The following is a 9,770-nucleotide window of genomic DNA, read 5'->3' as shown; positions in this document are numbered from 1 at the left end:
TTCTCTATATCCTTAATATCAGGCGTCTTCGGAGCGCTTAGACCAACGGCATTTCTGTTCTTCTATAGCCATAAATATCAGGCGTCTTCGGTTCGCTTAGACCTACGGCATTTCTGTTCTTCTATATATTTGTCGATATGAAGAAGGCATTTGACAGTGTGTGTCGGGATGGCCTTTTCTATAAACTATCAAATTATGGTGTTTCTGGTGAATTTTTCAATATTACTTTTCTGCACAAAGCTGTTCAACCTTCTCTCCGCCTGCTCAACAGAATTTTGTTGTGTTGGACCAAAAGTTTTAACCTTAAACATGTAACTACCAACACAGATGAACTTGCATGATAGTAGAATTTGTTACATTTTATGCTATAGATAAATTCAATTTCATTCTAGAAGGTAAATAACCTTTACTGTATACAAATAGGTAAATATATCAAAGAATGTTTAGGCCTTAGATCAAGTAGTATTAATTGATTCATCTATTGCCTTGTACGTAGGTTAATTTCGTTGTGCCTACGTATTTGTCAGTGTGTCTACATGTAGTTTAAGAACTTACGAAAGTCGCTGTACTTTTGTTATGTCAATAAAGTTCTCTATATCCTTAAATATCAGGCGTCTTCGGTCCGCTTAGACCAACGACATTTCCGTTCTTCTATAGCCACGGATATCAGGCGTCTGCGGCGCGCTTAGACCTACGGAATCTCAGTTCTTCTATACCTTATTTGTCGATATGAAGAAGGCATTTGACAGTGTGTGGCGGGGTGGCCAAAATATGGTATCTCTGGTCAATGTTTTGATATTATCTTTCTGCACAAAGCTGTTCAACCTCCTCTCCGCCTGCTCAACAGAATTTGTTACATGTTCTGCTATAGATGAATTCAATTTCATTCTCGAAGGTAATAACCTTAACTTTATACAAATAAATAAAAGTAAGACCAACGACATTTCTGTTCTTCTGTAGCATCAAATATCAGGCGTCAAAAATGTGTTGCTGCGGTGACCAGTTCCTCCTCTTTTGAATAATCTGTCGAAGCGCCTTTTATGCCTCGTTTTCGATTTCAAGGCTACGTTTGTTCAGCGTTGTCTAGTTTTGTTACTTTTTTCAAATTTATACATTACACAGCCATAATGGCTCGTCGGGGTTTGAAATACCGGTTACATATACACCTTAGTGCAGGTAAAATTGTGGATGTACAGGTATTTCTGATACATGTACCTGTCTATACCTTAATCCTTACCTGCACCGTCCATATACTGGGTTTATGTATGAGTAGGTGTGAGTGTAGGTGTATGTGTATGTGGATTTCCATTTGCTGCATTGACTGCACACGTGTTACCACATTATATAAAATATACCTATTGAGTGTAAAAATATACCTATAAGTATAAAAGGAAAGATGCCGATGGTGCAGGTAAAATGTGTCTTGTGCAGATAATTTTGAATGTTACTTGCACCAGTGTACGTATGCAGAAAAAAAGGATTTCGAGCTAGTTTTAGTTTTAAACGTATGACATGACAGAGTATGAATATAGAAGACTATAATATATATAAAACGTAAGAATCCACAAAAAACGACGCCATTCAGAAAAGAATAGCGAACATTGCCCCTCCCCTACATGACGTTGTGGTGGGCTAGACATATATTTAAATGTCTATCGTTCGTTGGAGTCAGACGATATTAAAAATGGCTTGCATTGGTGAGAATTTACAACACCGATGGCATTGAACCCAAAACACAGTAGTGTAGAGTGATGCATCCTATACGAAGTTGTACCCAAATAAAAGAAGAAGAGTATGAAATACCTAGCGTCGTTGAGGAAGAGCATTACAGTTACAGGTCATTGTCGCTGTCAACAAAGAATAGGACTCCCATCAATACAAAACGGTGACGGAAACTGTATGAATGGTTGTTGTTGGTGTGCCACAAGCATCGAACGGGAAAAAAATTATTCCACAAGAAGATGGCGATAGAGTGGGCGTCCAGCCGCCTCACTTCACTGTAATGAGAAATTCCAGGAAATATTCTCTCACTTACGTCACAGAGATCGGTTGTCATGGCAACGAGGTCTCCTGCGGCTGTTGGACATGAATATTCGGCGGTTTTTGCAGGGTCAATTGGAAGCATGAATGTACCAGCCAGACGCACACGTCTGGGGAACCGTCATGGCAAGGCCTACATCAAACGGTTCAATCACTCTTTTTTTAAAGCAACAGATTTCAGCAGCGGTCTGGCTGTCTGCCTTTCCTATTTAAACATAAATCTATACTTCTCAGAAGGGTTTCCAAATTTAGCCCTACTGCTGACGATTGTTACCCGACCATCATTGCGTAGAACAGTCTTGGAGTGCGTATTTCAATGACGTTCTGCTGTTATATCAGTCTATTTTGAACGATTATGACTGTGTTTGGTCGTCATATTTTAGTCCTATTAACAATAAAGTTAGTTGTAAACCACGAAAGCTTTCATCTCACAACATGTGCTGCCGTATTGTAAAACATTCTCAAAAAATGTATACATTTGTTACATTAAACTTCAAGACTTGAATAGAACAAAAGTGGACATTTATACATTTTCTGAGTGTTTATTTCAAGACCACCTACACGGTATTGACACTTAAATGACACACCGCCGATCTAATAGACAATTTAAAAGGGAAAAGAGATGGCTTGACGGCGTGCAGAACATTTGTCCATGCCTTTGCCTCTTGTCTATTAAAACCAGTACCAACAAAACTAGTACCACGTACGTTGTAGAATGTTAGAACTTATCATCGTATTATCAACTTAACAAATCATCGTATTTTCTTTCTTATACATGTTGTTTACATTTGCAATTAGCCCTCGGGCACGTATTTGCAATATAACACTTTCATTGTTACAGTACTTTTCTAGCCTCTACCAGGCACCGCGGATCGCTGGAAAAATAGTACAAATTGGCCGAAATAAAGGAATAGTATACCAGAGAAGATCCCGGGCCATAGAAGATCCAATTTGCGTGGGTCGCAAATTGGAACTTCACTTTAGCCGGATCTTCTCTGGTATACTATCCCTTTATTTCGGCCGATTTCTACTATGTTTCCAGCGATCCGCGGTGCCTGGTAGAGGCTAGTACTTTTCCTAAGCTGACTTTTCCCGTAGTTGTTGTGGTTATCACCAAAACATTACTCACGACGCGACGCCATTTTACCTGTGGCGAACTTTGAACCTAATTAGCTCCAGCCGAAACACCTAGAAGACCAAAGGAACGCGCCAGCCAAATCACTCTTCAGAAGGCGGGGATCAACAAACCTCTTCATGTACCTAAGGCATGCTGGGAAAAACATTCCTTCTTCTGTGACACTATGCCGACAGTTGGTCACATGTATGCTTAGCTCTTGTGCTAATAAAAACAATATCGGGTACTTATGTTTTATTTCTAACGGGTCAGCGTCCAGTACTAGATAACGTTGCGTCCATTCTTATGTCCATGACCCTTCACAGACAGCCTTGGGTCGGTTGGTTAGCACTATAGTTATGCTGTACCGAAAGGGCTCGAAATGTGTGTGTACAAGATGCACATCATTTTCAAGATTTGCTCGTAGAAATATTTTGAGTGCGCAATTTTGCACCTAGAAAATACCGATATATGATATTTGCACTGCACCGACAGAGCATGGCACAGAAGCAAAAATTACGTTACAGGCACAGAAGCAAAAATTAACTGTACTTTTAATATTCTATATAAGCAGAATATTTTACTTTAGATGTTGTCCACGATATCTTTCAAGGGAAACAAATATGCAAAATAAAATTTTTTATCGCTCTCAGACTGTTGGTAATCTTTTTAAGTGCTGTATAAAATGTTTTTAATTTCGGAAAGGGAACTCCTGTATGCTGTGACAAGATAAGAAGTTAACACACGGTAAAACAGTTGCAAACCGACTAAGTATAATTTGCACGTAAAAGTTTTGCCAATGTGCAATTTTGCACGTACCTGAAAAATAGTATTATTTGCCATACATACTTTGTGTCATTTGTACCACCTTCTTGACTACGTAGCTTTACCTAAACCCTGCTAGCCCTGCTTTACCTAAACCAATTAACTTACCATATGACAAACTATTTGCCCATCAGTGACCAACTATAGCCCATCAAAATACGTTGAAAGATGACGGTTAGCATTGTTTATTGACTTTTCAAATGCCTGTCGTTTCTAAATTCTTTCATGCACGAGTCAATAGACCTTTGACCAGATACGTTTTTTTATTATTATTGACAAGGTTGTTGTTTACCCTCGCAAATATGGGCGTTTTGGACGTACATGTATTTGAAAATGACAGAGAAACAGGTAGTTTAGATTTTTATGGGAATGGCTTATAAAATTACCGCAAGTTGTGGAATAACTTATGATACAGAATATCATCACATGATCAATCTATCGTGTCGAAGGTCAAGTTTGAATGGGGGGGGGGAGAACAGATGCTGCGTGGTTGCTCTTTTCCCAGATATTTTACCTATTAAAGTAGGAATGTTTCAAATGACAGACTGTACCCGGAATTTCAGAGGACACTCTAGAGTTTTTCAACACCATTATGCAACACTTCCATTGCTGTCAAGGTTACGACTTAACCCCCCCATTGTGAGCCTTAGCTGGGCAAATTTTCGTGACCTATGCCTGAACACGTATGACTTAACATTCCATTTTTATTACGTTATATCCTAGCAATAATTAACTTTACCCTGGCCGCCCAAATTTGAACCTAGTAAAACCTTACTTCATCAAGCTCTCTTTTCTAAATAAAAATATCTTACTGATTTGCAAATGATATATTTTCTTAGTCATTTTCTGTAATTTTGTGTCCTCTATTTAGTCTATAGTCAATAAATAAGTTTACTCTGGCCGCCCAAATTTGAACCTAGTAAAACCTTACTTCATCAAGCTCTCTTTTCTAAATAAAAATATCTTAGAAATTTACAAATAATATATTTTCTTATTCATTTTCTGTAATTATGTGTCCTCTATTAAATCTATAGTCAATAAATAATTTTACTCTGGCCGCCCAAATTTGAACCTCGTAAAACCTTACTTCACCAAGCTCTCTTCTCTACATAAAAATATCCTACAGATTTGCAAATGATATATTTTCTTAGTCATTTTCTGTAATTTTTTGTCCTCTATTTACTAGTAGTCTATAGTCAATAAATAACTTTACTCTTGCCGCCCAAATTTGAACCTCGTAAAACCTTACTTCATCAAAGTCTCATCTCTACATAAAAATATCTTACAGATTTGCAAATGATATATTTTCTTAGTCATTTTCTGTAATTTTGTGACCTCCATTTAGTCTATAGTCTCAATAAATAACTTAAATCTGGTCGCCCAAATTTGAACCTCACAAAACCTTCCTTCATCAAACTCTCTTCTCTAGATACAAATATTTTACAGATTTGCAAATAATATATTTTCTTAGTCATAATTTTGTGTCCTCTATTTAGTCTATAGTCAATAAATAAGTTTACTCTGGCCGCCCAAATTTGAGCCTCATAAAACCTATCTTCATTAAACTATCTTCTCTAGATAAAAATATCTTAGAAATTTACAAATGATATATTTTCTTATCCATTTTCTCTAATTTTGTGTCCTCTACTTAATCTATAGTTAATAAATAACTTTCCTCTGGCCGCCCAAAAAATAAAACCTATCTAAAAACAAACTCTCTTCTCTAGATAAAAATATCTTACAGATTTGCAAATAATCTATTTTCTTAGTCATATTTTGTAATTTTGTGTCCTCTATTTAGCCTATAGGAATGACTAACAAAAAGCGACCCTCCACTTCCGGTGCCCCGTGAATAAGGGGAGGGGGCGTGCGCATTACACGGAACACCCCTGGCCATGTTTTAATGGTGACTAAGACAAAAATACAATTGTTTCTCATTGACGTCCTACTTTCCTAGCGTTCGTCACCTGATATAAAAATGGGCTCAAATTCAAGACAATCTTATGATGTGCAATAGTAAAACATAATGTTCGGTCTTACTCTAGACCAGACCGGGTGAAAATAGAATAGCCTAGAGGCAAATTGAACTCCCATACTATCTCGCTGGCAAATCACTCTAGAATCTAACCTTTCATACTAGTTTTTATTATTTGACAGCCTGTTTCAAGGCATCCAATACAATTTCAAAGCGGCGAATACGGCGGTATGATATTGACATATACTATCCCACATTAGCACATTTGAAACAGTATTTCATACCTTGAGCATTTAAAACTGCAGAAAAAAAAGCCCCAAGATGAGTCCTATATTTTCTGGGTGGTACCCTAAAAATCAGCCCAGGATCCTTCCAGCAACAATTTTCTGTTTTTAATTTTCGGCATTTTTGCTCCACGAATGTACGTCGATATACATTAGGATAGCATTGTTTCAAGTTAGTGTGTAGATAAGTGATTAAAATATTAACTGTGAAAAATCAGGTTTTCGAGGCCTAAAAATTGCATTTGGTGCCTTTAAGTGCAAGAAAGCAGGATTACATTCTCTTCAAGGAGAACCAATACACAAGGGAACTCTAGGGGTTAAACGTCCGGTAAAAACGGGATGTGTGCAGCGGTGAAATCTAGATAAGGAGTCCGGTTACCCTACACCCATGTACGACAAACAAACCAGCATGCTTCGGGAACACATCACCAATATCTCCAAGCAGATCCCTTTCGGTGGCAAAAAGACAGTATCAAATTGGCCAGGCAGTATCCATTAGCCAGAGAAGGTCGCCGGCCACCGACGGTTGGTGGGATTAGCGACAAAAAAACGGCCATTATAAAAAGCTAACGATCATTCCCCCACAACCTCTGATCTGCTTGGAGAATACACATTACACGTCTGGCTCCATGGGTTTTCTTCAGCATGGAGTCTCCCCAGAAATTATTAGGGGAGAGGTGCTCCCTAATCGGTTGATGAAAAATCAGCAAATTTTCATGAGAATACTAAGAGAAAACCCTAAGTTTGAACATTTTGTGAGAGGTGGTAAGATTTTGGGAAGAGGGGAAGCACATTTGCTTCAATGCTTGGGGAGAGTCCTTTTCTAACCTATGTTGATCATAGACGAACAAAATTCGGTTTACAAACAGTCCCTTTATGTATTCACTTCTTTTACAACTACAATGTATATTATGTAACTGTGTTTTGCATGAATGTATTCAGGCGCCCAGCCAAGGCTTGAATAGGATATTGAATAGCCATTGGAAAGTATATAATTGAAGTGTCAGCAGACACTTATAAGAGTATGAACGATACAACGTTTTCTCTTCATGTATCATTTTTTTCCTCAAAATTTCAACCGTGCTACAATATATTGAAACGAATAAGTCACACCCCCACAAAAATATTTTACCGAAAATGTGAAAGATCACGACTTTACATAAACAAGGCAAAAGCATGATGTTGTTTTCAAGTGGCTAGTGCTGAAGCAATGCGGCATCGTCACGGCTCGTATTTTCGACCAAAACACACCCATACTATTCTCCATAAGTGTGATGGGTTCTTTTACGTTCTGATATTTTGACGCCCGAGGCTCACATAGCAACACACATAACATACCTGAGCCGGTTTCTGACCTTTGACCGGCTTAGCTTTCATATTTGACTGACAAAACGGCTGACGCAAACCCATAAAAAATTACGCACAAAAATTAGAGTAAATATGAAATATACATATAGACTTCAGGGTCAAATATTAAAAATTGGAGGGGTGACATCGGTGTTACTTGCGAAAGTGAAAGACCATTAGAAGTTACAAGTAGGCGTGAATTTTGGTGTTGATTTAATCAACATGGTTAACGTTTTCTTCAATAACTTGATCATGTTAGCGAATGTCCAGCCGACTAACTGATGAGTATGACATGTTAACCACAGTTTGAGTAGACTGGATGACATGTTTAATTCATGGCTGTGATCTTGCACGCCCCGTACGGTACTCTGGTAGTCAGGGTCAGCCTTGTGGGGATGTTGTCTGACTTTATTTCCGGGTGTTCCCCCAACACCACACTAGGGGCGCGGCACGACAAGACGCCGAGCTTACGCGACAACAAACACGTCCAGATCACGAATAAGACAACAATCGCGACGCTGAAGGTCTGTGTTGGAATCTGGAGGGTAAATATTGGACCTAGAGCCGACATGAACGCCGTTACATGCGATCTGCGAACACTACTTGTTGAGGAAGTTAGGCGCAACAAGCTGTCGCGAGATTTCGCCAGAACAGTCGCCGAAATATCACCGCCTCTCGGGTGGAATCAAACCCCTCTGCGTGCTCGAAAACCCACCCAAACCGTGCCTAGGACTGCTTAGATGCTTAGAAAATCTTCCAAGAGGTTCAACTTACCTGATAGATCGCGGGAAACTGTCAAATTCTGGCCTGGATTGGGCACGTCCACAGGACGAGAGCCAACTTCCCTCTCCGCCAAAATGACCCAACTTCCGCGTTGGTCACGTGATGATGACGTTTCTATTGTGCAACAGGTGTGTTGTTGTGCACTGCAGTACGGGACGCGTCGGGAGGTGGCGCTTTCAGTACCACGTTTACAGACGGACGTTTATGAAGCTATATCGAATTACCGATACTTGATAATATCGCTATGTTCACATACAATTGCAAGGTGTCAGAGTTTTTTTCCGTCCAAATACTTGTTTTAGCTATTTGTTTTACTTATTTGTTAGTTTCATCTATTTAGGCCACACCTTAATTTTATGGATGACATTCTCTGTACATCCCCAAATTAGTGCGCGCGGGCGAATAAAAAAAATCCGGCCAGAAATAAAAATGCTACTAAACAACAGGAATACAAAGCTGGTATTGTGAATTTGCGGCAGTACATAGCGACGTATACGACAAACCGGCACATGCTGGCTTTTTGCGGAATTCATGAATCGGCACTGTACGTATGTACTGAGTTCTTTCTTGAGTCGTGGAGCTTTGGCAGCCTGGTTGCCATCCTCCAGGGTTACCACCGACTCCGTAATGTCGCTAACTAACATGGACTACCTAGGTCTAGAGCCAGGCCAGAGCCTTGGAGGACGTGATCTTTTTTTTTTTAGCCAGGCGAAAAGCAATGCACGTGTGGACATATCATCCATAGAATTTACCTGCCTTGGCCCCTGGACGTATTCTTTATGTAGGATGGAGACATTGCTGACACAAAAAAATATATAACTGTTATCAACATGAACTCTGACCCTGTATGGCCACACCGACTTAATTTTATGAATGACATCCGCGTGCACATTAATTTTCGCCTGTTCTCCAAAAGAAAATATCATGTCCACCGACCGAGGCTCTGGCCTGGCTCTAGGCCTGGGTAGTCCATGGTAGTTAGCGATAATACGGAGCCGGGCACCCAGGCTACCGAAACTCCACGACTCAAGACCTCAGTGCAATCATAAATTCCGCAAAAAGCCAGCATGTGCCGGCTTGACGTATACGTTGCGAAGTACTGCTGCAAATTCACAAAACCAGCTTTAGTAGTAGCAGGTTTAGTAGTATTTTTATTTTTGGCCGGAATTTTTCTTTTTTATTCGCCCGTGCGCACTAGTTTTTGGGTCTTTAGAGGATGTCATCCATAAAGTTAATTATAAGTCGGTGTGGCCTAAGTAATGATACTGATAGAAAAGTTGTAATCCTATCATTAAATTATATTTCATGGCTAGTGGAGGAGAAAGAATTTTGTCGTATGTCAATAGATAGCCCTAGCCTGGTTACCAAACCTATTATAGCTCCCGAGTCCTACATCCTCTCC

General features: G+C 39.4%; 1 protein-coding gene across 2 annotated transcripts in view; it reads right to left on the bottom strand.

The window, feature by feature from the left end:
* The window catches only part of LOC109463782 (tyrosine-protein kinase Yes-like), a 19,702-nt gene extending 11,221 nt beyond the window's left edge, over positions 1–8,481 (bottom strand). The window contains exon 1 of one of the 2 annotated variants that reach the window (XM_019760642.1): positions 8,360–8,481. The gene's annotated coding sequence lies outside the window, so the exon portion shown is untranslated. The remainder of the gene's footprint in view (positions 1–8,359) is intronic. The other variant, XM_019760643.1, reaches the window with a different exon arrangement.
* Positions 8,482–9,770: the final 1,289 nt, after the last annotated feature.

The sequence above is a fragment of the Branchiostoma belcheri genome, unplaced genomic scaffold (genome assembly GCF_001625305.1).
Source record: "Branchiostoma belcheri isolate BF01 breed outbred unplaced genomic scaffold, Haploidv18h27 scaffold13, whole genome shotgun sequence".
Classification (NCBI taxonomy): Eukaryota; Metazoa; Chordata; class Leptocardii; order Amphioxiformes; family Branchiostomatidae; genus Branchiostoma; species Branchiostoma belcheri.
This window is presented reverse-complemented; position numbering and strand designations above follow the sequence as displayed.